This window comes from Symphalangus syndactylus, chromosome 21 (assembly GCF_028878055.3).
Source record: "Symphalangus syndactylus isolate Jambi chromosome 21, NHGRI_mSymSyn1-v2.1_pri, whole genome shotgun sequence".
In the NCBI taxonomy this organism is placed as follows: Eukaryota; Metazoa; Chordata; class Mammalia; order Primates; family Hylobatidae; genus Symphalangus; species Symphalangus syndactylus.
The window spans coordinates 72,084,219-72,097,419 of NC_072443.2; the positions used below are offsets into that span (position 1 = coordinate 72,084,219).

At 44.9% G+C, this 13,201-nt stretch overlaps 1 protein-coding gene across 1 annotated transcript in view; it reads left to right on the forward strand.

The window, feature by feature from the left end:
• The window catches only part of EIF4E3 (eukaryotic translation initiation factor 4E family member 3), a 122,753-nt gene that overhangs the window by 97,122 nt on the left and 12,430 nt on the right, over positions 1–13,201 (forward strand). The gene's annotated exons all lie outside the window — the stretch shown is intronic.

Here is a 13,201-nt window from a genome sequence, read left to right on the forward strand (position 1 = left end):
ATCAAGGCCCAGACTGGTTTGGATGGTTTGGCCAGGTGACTCTGCCCAACTTGTCCCTCATCCTCCTCCTGGGACTAGTGGGCTACCCTGGGCAATTTTTTTCTCAGGTCAGTGCCAGAAGCACAAGAGAGCATGCCCAATCTCATAAATGCTTTTTCAGCCTTTGGTCCCATCATCCCAAAGACCAAACAAACGTTAACATTCCATGGCCAAAGCAAGTCATGTGGCCAAACTCAAAGTCAAGAGAAGGCAAAGTGCATTCCTATCATGGAGGCAATGGGAGTAGGAAGTGAATGTTTCTAAACCATAATCTAATCTACCACATAAGAATCCAGGGGTCAGAGAGAAAAGAAATTAGGGAAACCCTGTTTAACTTCCTTCTTGAGTTATTGCATTCTTGTTTTCCTATTCTTGAAATTTCCAAGCCCTAGCAAGGGTGCTGTTGACTTGGTTGAGGTCATTGGTGTCAGCAGAATAAAAAGAACTAGTAACAGGGGCTGGCTGCTTCCTCTTCAGCAGAATCCAGATAGGGAACTTCAGAAATTGCCAAGGGACCCACCCCCGAGAGGACATTTGCTTTGAGCACTGAGCCTTTTCCTGCCAGCATCATGTGATGTGAGGAAGCCTTTGCAATTTCTGCTTATTGTCCCCCCCTCAGCATGGCTGAAGAGTTGAGAGAGAAGTTATCAGAAGGTAGAGAAATATGGAGAATCAATGACTTCGAGCAGTTGTATCTCCCCTTTTATCACTGAGGTTCACAATTTTGTATCTTCTGAATGTTAAGTTCCTTAATCAGCACGAGACAAGGAGATAAAAACACATTGCTGCAATCATGGGGGTGAGCCAGTAATTATCATCGAAGAGTACAATTGAAAACACATTTTATTTAAATATTTATCTTAGAGAACTGCTGTTTGAGAGTTTACAGTGCTTCTGGCGAGTGCAGCGGTTTGGGAGCCAGTGACCTCTTATTTCTGGCTCTTTTGATGACTGTAGGAGCCTGGAAGTTTCCTTCCCGGACTCCATCCTCCCCAGCGGTGCCAGTCGCATGGTAATGACTCGATACGTTTTTATGAAATGAATAAACTGTAAAATTGGAACAGAACAGCCCATAGAGAGATGAAGGATATGAATGAAATGACATTTAAAACAATTTTGAGTCTTAGAGGTAGAGAGCATCCTGGATTCTCCCCACTTTGAGTGGAGTATAAATTTAAAAGCATGTGATTTTGTGCAGCAAAGGGATTGTAAATATCCCCAAATTACATAAGTATGCCTTTTTTTCTTTACAATGTCAGATATAGAATTTTGTGGGCTCTTCAAAGTAGAGGATGCTCTATACACAAAGGAGTTTGTTCTTTGAATTATCTTTTATTTATTGACAGCTGGGGTGATTCAAGGCTGTTTCCTATGTTAAGAGAGTGTCAGTTACTTAGCTAATCGTATTTATCATCCAGGATTCTTTATTTGTTGATAGCACTGGAGTATATTGGAGTTTTTGTGTGCTACGTGTATATTTCCCTAGCTGCAGTGAATGTGGTTTTTATATTTATGTGAAACTGCTAATGTGTTGCTTGCTAGATCATGAGCAATGGGCTTCTGACAGCTCTGTTCATTAGTCACCTTGGGGGAAAAAATAAAAGAAAACACATTGATATAGAAACAGAGTGTGAGCCAGCAATTATCATCAGAGAGCACAATCGAAGCCACATTTTATTTAAATATTTATCTTGTGAATTGATTCATACAAAACAAGAAGCTGTTTTTTATTTATGAATGGCTTCACTGCCGAAATTTGGAGAGCAAGAACGCTATTCGAGTTGGGTTTGATGCAGTCCACAGCTCAGAGTAAGGAGAGTTAAATAACGTCAAATTATTCATTGTGATATATCATTAAGATTGTTATGTGTGAATGTGTAGAAAGATGATAACACCGTGCAGCTGTTCACTTCAGAATCCCAACTTTGCATAGTAAGAAGAAGAATAAAAGAAAGCTCATGGATAACTTTTAGTATCAATAATAATTGTAGCAAATGTTTACAGATGCTAGATAAGTTTTACTACCAATAATAATAATAGCAAATGTTACAGATGTTAACCACCTGCGAATTGCTTTTCTAAATGCATTATATGTGTTAACCCTATCAAGTATTCTTTTTACTTCCACGTTACACAACAAGGTTAAAACATTTAGCAAAGTTTGCATTAGAGTGAAGTACCATTTATAGGACAGGATTTCTGGGGGTGCCACTGAAAGACCTGACTACTTGCCAGTTCCAGTTGCTATCTGGCACCTGTTAATGGTGATTGGTCACTACAGTGTCAATATTAATGGGGAGGATTCTGAGTCCTGTGTCTTGCCAGGATTTCCAGGGATGGCAATTCCAGAAGTTTTCCAATTTGTTGGCATCCATTTAATTAGCCCATCTAGGAAGATGAGTCAGGAGTGTTCTGATGATGTGGGGATCAGCCACCCTCCTTCCCAAAACAGGGTCTTTGGATATTTTGCCACCTGACCTCACCCTTCCTTCTCCCTGCAACCTTTACCCTCAATATACAGGGAAAGAACTTTAGCTCACCTTTGTTTGACAGTTAGATTGTGGACAGGAGGCTGGGCATGGTGGTTACGCATATAATCCTAGCACTTTGGAAGGCCAAGGCAGGGAAATCACTTGAGGTCTGGAGTTCAAGACCATTCTGGCCAACATGGTGAAACCCCGTCTCTACTGAAAATACAAAAAATTAGTTGGGTGTGGTGGTGCATGCCTGTAATTCTAGTTACTAGGGAGGCTAAGGCGGGAGAATAGCTTGAATCCAGGAGGCGGGGAGGTTGCAGTGAGCCAAGATTGCACCACTGCACTCCAGCCTGGGTGACAGAGAGAGACTCTGTTTCAAAAACAAAAATGGGCCAGGTGCGGTGGCTCACGCCTGTAATCCTAGCACTTTTGAGAGGCCAAGGTGGGCGGATCACGAGGTCAGGAGATCTAGACTTTCCTGGCTAACATGGTGAAACCCCATTTCTACTAAAAATACAAAAAAAAAAAAAAATTAGCCAGGCGTGGTGGTGGGCACTTGTAGTCTGACCTACTTGGGAGGCTGAGGAAGGAGAATGGCGTGAACCCAGGAGGCGGAGCTTGCAGTGAGCGGAGATCGTGCCACTGTATTCCAGCCTGGGCAACAGAGTGAGACTGTCTCTCAAAAAAAAACAACAACAAACAAACAAAACGAAAAAGGAAGATTGTGGACAGGAGTTCAATCACCAATGGCATTTTAGGACTTTGCATTATTATAGATATTTACTGTGCTATAATTTTAAAAATTAATCCTCTATAGTTGGACCTTGAGATTATTTGCAATTCGCCAACATAACATTGCAAGCATCTTTGACTGGACAGCTTTGCATACCTTTCTTACTGCTCTTTTAGGACAAATCCCCAGATGTGCTATTGTCGGGTTAAGGCTCTTCATACACATTGTGTTTGCCCTCCAAAAAGTTTGAACCTGTTTACTTTCCAGCCATCATGGAATGTGAGTGCTACTCCTATGATTGTTCTATGTAATGAATGCAAAGCTGGAGAGAAGCAGGCAGGCTGTTGAGTGCATGAATTCAGGAGTAAACACCAAGATAAGTGTGTTCAGACTATGGATTGTCAATGACAGCAATTAATTTGGCAAAACAGAGAATTTTGGAAAGAAATGGTATTAGTTCAGCAAGTTGTATGTAGAAAAAAGTGCTCAAATCTCATTTGAATTGTAGCTCCCATAGTTCCCATGTGTTGTGGGCGGCACTGGTGGGAGATAATTGAATCTTGGGTGCGGTTTCCCTCATACTGTTCTCGTGTTAGTGAATAAGTCTCACGAGATCTGACAGTTTTTTAAGGGGTTTCCCCTTTCTTTGGCTCTCAGTCTCTCTTGCCTGCTGCCATGTAAGACGTGGCTTTGCTCCTCCTTGCCTTCCACCGTGATTGTAAGTCCTTCCTGGCCATGTAGAACTGTGAGTCAGTTAAACGTCTTTCCTTTATACATTACCCAGTCTTGACTATGTGTTTATTAGCAACATGAGAACAAACTAATACAGCACTAAAGGAGAAGATAAGGGACTCAATGCACCATTTTGTGTGAACACTTGGGACCTGTGGAAGAAACCTAAAGTGAAATCTTACAAAGAAATAAGGATTTAGGAAAGAGACTGTGAAAATGAAACACTGTAGATATTTTATAGGTCATAGGAGATAGAGGAAAAGGAACAAGAAAAGATAAGCCTGCGATAAAAAAAGAAGTTATAAATAAGAGAAAAAAAAGAAAGGACTAGCTTTCTATTGTATATGTTGGAAGGATACCTTCAGACCAGCTGGGTTTCACAATTTTGGTATTAAAAAAGTCCTGCCTGAAAACAGTGGGGTGTGGGGTATAGCATCACTTCCTTCTAGGAGCTGGTTTGGATATTCCATTTGCTAAGTATACCCAGAGGTACTAAAATCTGGGCACTGACTCATGGGAACCAAACTCACAAGAAACTGATGTATGAAGCCAGACTGCAATTCATTTATAATGCTATCTGCAGCTACAAAAGGCACCATATTCTCATTCTCACTGGACTCTATATTGTCTGCCTAGGGACGGAGCTTCATGTGAAGCCACATTATGATTAGAAGTTGCTTTGTAAGTATAGTCATAGCAAGGAAATTAGTCTAGTGACCTTAAAAAGTAGTGTGTTAGTTGAGAATCTCTCAAAGATAAATGATTAGAAATCAAACTTAAATTTAAGTAAAGAAGGAAATTATTTACTCATTTGACTGGAAAGAAATGGGTTCTGGCAAAGTTGGACTCAGGTGTTCAAACAATATCACCTAGACTTTGCTTCTCTACCATTCAGTCCACTGAAGGATAGATGCTCTATGCTGGTAAGGAATTTGTCTCTATGGCCCCTTGTTCCTAAGCCATTGCTCGAGGAGGATTTGTTGAATAGTTCAGAAAACAAGTTCTTAAGCCAAGACATTCTTTGTCCAGTCAGTGCTAAAAAGTAACTGCTAAATTTTATCCCCCTGAAGAAACTCTATAAAGAGTCCCAAATCTTCCTGATCAAAAGAATCACTTTCAAATATCAATTTCTGGCTCTCTTTCCTGGAGAATCACTGTAGCAGGTTTGGTGGGAACCAAAAGTCTGCGTTTTTAACCAAACATCTAGGCATTCTGTTTTTGAGACAGGGTCTTGCTCTGTTGCCCAGGCTAGAGTGTAGTAGCAAGATCTTGGCTCACTGCAGCCTCCCCATCTCGGGCTCAAGCGATACTCCCACCTCAGGCTCCTGGGTGGTGGAGACTACAGGCATGCGCCACCACGCCTGGCTAATTTTTGTATTTTTAGTAGAGACAGGGTTTTGCCATGTTGCCCAGGCTGGTCTTGAACTTCTGGGCTTACGTGATCTGCCTGCCTCAACCTCCTAAAGTGCTGGGATTACAGATACGAGACACCGCGCCCGGCCTCTGGGCATTTTATTTTTTGAGAGGGAGTTTCACTCTTGTTGGCCAGGCTGGAGTCCAGTGGCACCATCTCAGCTCACTGCAGCCTCTGCCTCCCCAGTTCAAGCGATTCTCCTGCCTCAGCCTCCCCAGTAACGGGGATTACAGGCATGCACCACCACACCCGGCTAATTTTGTATTTTTAGTAGAGACAGGGTTTCTCCATGTTGGTCAGGCTGGTCTTGAACACCTGATCTCAGGTGATCCGCCCACCTCAGCCTCCCAAAGTGTTGGGATTACAGGTGTGAGTCACTGCCCCTGGCCCTGGGTATTCTTATGTTTAGGAGAGACATTGATTCAGACCAGCACTTCTGAGATTTTAGCGTGTGTACAAATAACTTGAGGATCTTGTTAAAGTGCAGGCTCTGATTCAGTAGGTACGAGGCAGGGATCAGATCGATCCTTCCTTCCTTCCTTCCTTCCTTCCTTCCTTCCTTCCTTCTTTCCTTTTTTTTTTTTTTTTTTTATTGAGATGGCGTCTCACTCTGTCGCCCAGGGTGGAGTGCAGTGATGCAATCTCAGCTCACTGCAACCTCTGCCACCTGAGTTCCAGCAATTCTCGTGCCTCAGCCTCCCAAGTGGCTGGGACTACAGGCACACGCCACCACACCTGGCTAATTTTTGTGTTTTTAGTAGAGACAGGGTTTCACCATGTTGGCCAGGCTGGTCTCGAACTCCTCATCTCAAGTGATCTGCCGGCCTCGGCCTCCCAAAGTGCTAGTATTACAGGTGTGAAGCCACCGCATCTGGCCACAAATTCTAACAAGCTCCTGGATGATGTTGCTGCTGCTGCTCTGGGGAAAACATATTAGGAACCACTGACTTGCAGACCAGTGGTTGTTGGGGTCAGTTTCGCCCTGCTAGGGGACATATGGCAACATCTGGAGACTTTTTATGATCACCCCTGGAGAATAGGTATGACTGGCAACTAGTAGGTAGAGGCCAAGTGTGCTGTTAAACACCCTACTGTGTACAGTAGACCGCCCCTCACGACATAGAATTTTCCAGCCCAAAATGTCAGTCAACACTGCTGCTGTTCAGAAACCCTGCTGACGGGTATCTCCTTTGTGTAGCACCTAATTTGGGCAACACATGATACAACTGATGAGGCACAAGCTTTGTTAGCTGCCACCACAGTTTAGTCCCGTCTCACCAGGGTTCTGCTCGTGACTCCTTGTTTGGGTTTTGGCTGTTGTTGAAGCAGCTTCATTTCCTATTAGCCATAAAAACAGTAGCCAATGTGATCACTCATCAAGATCTTTTCTGTGCCAGGTACTGTTCTGGGTGCATGATGCACTGTGTGTGAGGTAGTTACTGTCAGTTACCCCTGTTTTCTGGATGTGAAGTCTGAGGCTCGGAGAGATTAAGCTCTTAGGTCATTTCTGCACCTGGAAAGAAAATCACAATAATTGCAATACTGTTTGGCTTTTAAAATAGATGGTATGCGAATGTATACAAAAGTCAAAAAGTACAAAAGAGTATGCAGTGAAGAATAAATCTCTGTTCCTCTCCTCACTCCCAGCCAGCACCTTCTTTTTCCCACAGGCCATGCTTGCTCTCAGTTTCTTGGGTATCCTTTCAGAAGGGTCTCTGTATTAAAAGATAGATATTTCCACAAAAGGATGGGCTACTCTGTTAGTTTCCTGTGGCTGTCAAAACAAATTACCCCAAACTGGGTGGCTTAAAAATAACAGAAACAGGTTCTCTCTCAGCTCTGGAGGCTGGAAGTCCAAAATCCAGTAGTTGGCAGGATTGGTTTCTTCTGGAGGCTCTCGGGGAAACCTGGTCTCTCGTCTTCCAGCTTCTAGGGGTTGCCAGCAGTCCTTGGAGCGCCTTGGCTTATGGCCGCCTGGCTCCATCTCTGCCCCCGTCCTCACATGGCCTTCTCCCTGGGTGTCAGTGTCCAACTTGCCCTCATCTTATAAAGACACCAGTCAGGGGATGAGGGCCTGACCTCATAGCTTGGCTACTTCTGCAGAGATGTTATTTCCAAATAAGGTCACATTCCAAGGTCCCAGGGGTAAGGACTCGAACCTATCTTTTTGGGTTACACAATCAACCCACGACAGCCACTAAACGTTGCTTTGTATTTTTTCACCCATCAATATGTCTTGGGTACTAGTCCACATTTATGCATAGAAAACTGCCCTTTCAGTGACTACATAAGGGTCCAGTGTGTGGACTTCCTATAATTTTTTAATCAGCCCTCTCTCTGTTGATGGATATTGTGGCTTTACTAACTTTCTGCGGTTTCATATGCATTTTGAGTTCTCCTTTTTCATTTTTAGAGAATAACCAAACAACATGGGGAAAGAAATCGCTCCCCATGTATTCACATGACTAGATTCCTTAGAGTCAGGAATGATCTGTGAGCACCTTTTCTAGATTATCCAGAAATATCTTTTGTTTGGGGTGGGCCCCAAACCATCTCTCAAGGAGGTGTGGTCTTGGGAGATATATTTTAAATAAACTTCACAGATAACTAGGATTGAGTGCCACCAGAATGTGTGCCTTTTACTGTGCTAAGTGTCGGGAATATGGAGATGAATAACGTGCAATCCTTGCCCTTCAGGAGCCTGTGGTCTCTTGGGGAAAAACACTCTTGAACAGAGTGTTGCAGTATCAATCAACACAAGGAGCTATCAGCACAGCCCGGTGTAGGCGCTTGGCAGCCTGAGCACTGGGATCAAGTTGGTGACAGAGGAGAAGCCCTGAGGACCCAGAGCCAACAAATGTTAGTGCAGCAACGACTTGGTTGCCACCGAGAAGAGAAAAGTAACAAACGTGGGAACAGCATCCCTTACAATCCCATCCTTGTATTTTAAGAAAACTGATGATGCAAAACTTGGGAAGAAGCTGGGGGAAGGTGAGAAGAAATCTGAACCATGGCTATATGGAGGCTGGCCATCTGGAGCCGAATCTGCCTCATCAAACAATCCCTAATTGTTTTTAATAAGGTGCATAAGTTATGTTTGGCTTCCTCCGCTCCATGCAGTCTCCCTGTTGAGACTGTTTTTTATTTTCCTATGAAACAATAAGGCCAATATAATTAAAAAGCAGCGGACATATTCACCTCCCAGAGAATGGGGCAGGTAATTAAGAGCTCCTTCTTGAAGGAAGAGTTGTTTTCTTTTTCCTTTGTGTTGCAGTTTTAATAAAGGAGGAGACAGCGGAGTAAGTAGAGTGCTAGTTAAATTCCAGTCTTTATTTTCCCTTCCATTTGCACAAGAGGAACTCTTGCACACTTGAAGAGGATGAGGACAGAAACATGTGCCTCTTTGGTTCTCTTTGGTACCCCATGCTCAGTATGGCCCCTGGTACTTAGAGGACACTTGATAAATATTTGTTGACTGATGGACAGCAGGAGAGGGAAGGACAGAGATTGTCTTCCCTCTAATCACCATGGAAAGGGTTATCACAAATACTGTCCTCTTGAACTTAAGTCACAATCCTGCAGAGTCGGATACATTTAAAAAATGACCAATGTTGGCAAGAGGGAAATAATAAAAAGAAGAGAGTTCGGTGCCCCAGGATAGCATGCTTAGGGGGAGCCTTATGGGGTGAAGGAAGTAAAAGGATGGTAGAGACGTTTTTTCAATATTAATTTTCAGAGAGAAACAGGGGAACAATATAGCCTCCTGAGATGGGAAACTGTAATTGCAAGATCTAGGAAAGGAAAAAAACAATTAAGCACCTGGTCATGTAATCCTCCAGACCGGGAGGACCAAGAAAGTGGGAGGGGCAAGAGGGAATCATTGTAAACAGGCCGTGGGGGCTCAGAGACTCTCCTTTGGCCAGTGCTTCCCGGACACATGCCCCATGTCAGGGAATGAGTGAAATGCTTCGCTATGTTAGGATGCAGACGCGTCCTGAGCACCCTGGGGGATGGGTTCGGCAAACCCCATTTCACCAATGAGGAAACAAAGATTTGGGAGGCTGAGAAACTGGCCCAAGATCAACATAACAGTGGCAAAGCCAGGATTTGAACCCAAACCGGGTCATCCTCACAGCCTGTGCCCTGATCTCCACATTATATTGGCATCCCATTTAATCTCAGATACAGGCAAGGTGATTCCTTATAACTGACCCTGGGCCTTTATGTCATGACTTCCCTCATGGCAACATAAAAATGGATCCTATTTTTATTAAGATAATACCAAAATATCCATATGTGTACCTATTCACTCAACAACGCGTCTTTTTAGTACATAAGGATGAATGGGACACGGACCCTCAAGAGAGTTACAGTTTAGTAGCTGGCCTAAGCAGACGGTGCCAGGCATAAACAACAAAGTCATATCTCACTGTACCGGTAAGAACAGGTATATGTTCCTGGATGTCTGCTGGGTGCCTCCCTGGTTCGTCATGCTTTCCTATGCAGAGAGGTCTCTAGGCAACAAGCTGCGGGAGTTCAGATGAGGGAACCATGGCTTTTAGCCAGTGGAAGACTTGATGGAAGGCTGGCGAGGCCCGAGGATGGAGGAGAGGATGGACAAGGCCACTGCAGGGTGGGGCAAGGGAATTTGGAGGCATTTGTAGATGAGATTATGACACCAGAAAGGAGGGATTAGGGGAAAGTTTGGCCAAGGTGACTCAAGTCAGGTTGCAGCCAGCTTGAAATGCCAGGCTAACCAGGAGTTCAAGACTAGCCTAGGAAATGTAGTGAAAACCCATCTCTATGAAAAATTAGCCAGCTGTGGTGGCGTGCACCTGTAGTCTCAGCTACTCAGGAGGCTGAGATGGGAGGATCACCTGAACCTGGGAGGTGGAGGCTGCAGTGAGCCAAGATTGTGTCACTGCACTCCAGCCTGGGTGACAGAGTGAGACCCTGCCTCAAAAAAAAAGTCAGTCTAAGGAGATTGAACTTAATAGGCAGTGGGAAGCCATGGAACTCTGTAGCCATCTTTTTAGGAATCCAAAGGAAAGGGTGTTTGGGAATGTGCAGTGAATTTGGTGCACTGCAAGTGATTATCAGAGGAAGTTCCCTATCTCCTACACTTCTTGGAACTGCTTCAATTGCCAGTGACAGAAGCTTACCCCACATTGGCTTAAGTACAAAGGGATTAGCTGGTTACAATAAGTCAAGAGTCCCAAGTAGGGGTGGTGGGTTAAGACAGGGCTAGATCTTGAAGCTCAAGCCAGGCTGTGGGGTCTTGGTCCTTCTCTTTCCATCTCTGGTCCTCTCCCTCCCTCTGCAGGCTTCTTTCTCAGGTGTTCCCCAGTCTGGGCGCCATCCTCTCAGCAACATCCATGCGGGAGTCCATCACTTTCAACAAATATGCCAGTGCCCCCAGAATCCAGCTTCTTTGGCCCTCATTAGCTCATTCACACATCTTTGAACCAGTCACCATGGCCAGAAGGATGCCGGGCTCTGCTGAGCCGTGCCTGAGCTCCAGTTCCACACCTGAGGTTGGGGTAGGGGGCGCCAACTGGCCTTGAGGATTGAGAGTGGCAAGCAGTGATTCCTTAGAGAGAAAAACAAAACAAAAAACTGGGGTGTTGTTATCAGAAGGAGGAGGAACGTGGGCCTGGTGGGCAAAAACAACAGATGTCCACCGCAACACCTTTGAGAAAACGGCAGAAGGACGAATGGGGATGCATGGTGATGGTGGTAAGCTCTCCAAGACGCAAGGATCAGAAGCGGCCTCCCTGGTCCCTAATGTCTACTTTCTGTAAAGTGGCAATGCGGGTAGTGGGTTTTGCGGTTGCTAGGAGGAGTCTTCAGAAACAGAGAACGCAGGTCGCTGAGTGGGCTGGGGTAGTGCAAAGCGTATTGCAAGCAGTAGGAGTTCTGGTTTCTCTCCGGGTTTAGGAGCTGAAAGCCAGAGGAAGCAGTTGACGTATTCATTTCTGCTGCATTAGGCCTGCAGTTGCCAAATCACAGTTAAATTTGCATGCCCAGTTTTCCATGCAAAATGTTGTTCTCATGCAGATAGAGTTGCTGCAAACACACATCTGCCCAACTTATGAAAAAGTCTCATATTTCAGCCAGTCTGCTGTTCTTAGGTGTCAAGTAACAGCCAGTCCTTCTAAAGGGTGCGTTGATGAGGGAAGGATCGGGCTTCTTTGCTTGATCCAAGGTATCTTTGAGAGCCAGGAACCTGCTTTGTGATAGTGATCTCCACTTTTACCTTTGAAGGAAAGGAAGTGGCCCTCTAGTCACAGATGGATCATAGTGAGCAGTCGTTCCCGAAGGTTGACTTCTACAAGCCATCCACACAGATTTGGAACCACCAGCACGTCTTCAGAGCACTCTAGTCTGGAGTGCCTTCCTCGAGATCCATCTCTAGGTCAACTCTGGCTGCTTACAGATACATCTGGAGAGTTGGTTGTTGTTGTTGTTGTTGTTAAATGCCAAAACTACTCAGTAGGTAGGAGGATTGCTTGAGCCCAGGAGTTTGAGACTGGGAATCATAGGGAGACTGTCTCTAAAAAAAGTTTTTCATTAGCCAGGTGTAGTGGGTGTGGTGCACCCGTAGTCCCAGCTACTCTGGAGGCTGAGGTGGGAGAATTGCTTGAGCCCAGGAGCTCGAGGCTGCAGTGAGCTATGATCGCATTGTTTCACTCTAGCCTGGGTGACCAAGCAAGACTTTGTTTTTTGTTTGTTTGTTTTTTTAAAGTGCCAAAGCCTAGACCTCCCCTCCAGAGATTCTGATTCAGTTAGTATTAGGTGGAGCCCAGGCTTCAGTTTTGTTTTCTTTTTAAAAGCTTCTCAAGTGGTTCTGGTTCTGTAGGCTTGAGAACTATTACCGTTCTCATTAGAACACAGGCCAGGCGCGGTGGCCCATATCTGCAATCCCAGCACTTTGGGAGGCCCGGGTGGGCGAATTACTTGAAGTCAGAAATTTGAGACCAGCCTGGGCAACATGGTGAAACCCCATCTCTATTAAAAATACAAAAATTAGCTGGGTGTGGTGGCAGGAAACGGTAATCCCAGCTACTCGGGAGGCTGAGGCAGGAGACTTGTCTGAACCAGGGAGGCGGAGGTTGCAGTGAGCTGAGATCGCACCACTGCACTCCAGCCTGGGCAACAGAGTGAGACTCCATCTCAAAAATAAAAAAGAACTCAGAGTTTGTGTGTTTGCTCCCTGAACTGTATCTCAGCACAAATTACTTGCTTGTTCCCTCTTTTCTTCTGTCCCTGCCTTTTTGTCTCTTTCCCTCACACATCATTCTGTCTTTGGCTATCATTCAATTAAGTGCTTCGGTTAGGCAGTCTCTCAAACGGTCCTGAGCCTCGGTGTCCTGATCTGCAAAATTGATGGGCCTACACTCCATAATTCTGCTTGGTCCTCTCTGGGTGTAAGCTTCTTGAAAACTGAATTTCTAAAATGTAGCCAAACCATCTGCAGGATCCCAAGAAGCCGGTTTGGTTGAACTAATGAAACCATCACTTGGTCATAATATAGACTCCAAACTCATGCATTTAGGTCTATAGTTCTCACTTGGGAGTGCTTTTGCCCCCAGGTGACCCTTGACAACGTCTAGAGACTTTTTTGATTATTGCAAATACTCTGCTGTGGGTGTCAAATGGTTAGAGGCCAGAGATGCTGCCAAGTATCCTAGAATGCATGGTATAGCCCCCTAAACCAAGAATTATCCAGCTCGAAATGTCAGTAGCGCAGAGGCTGAGAAACCTTGCCTCTGGGTGTCCAGGTTTGACCTCCCCTGTCAGAACCCC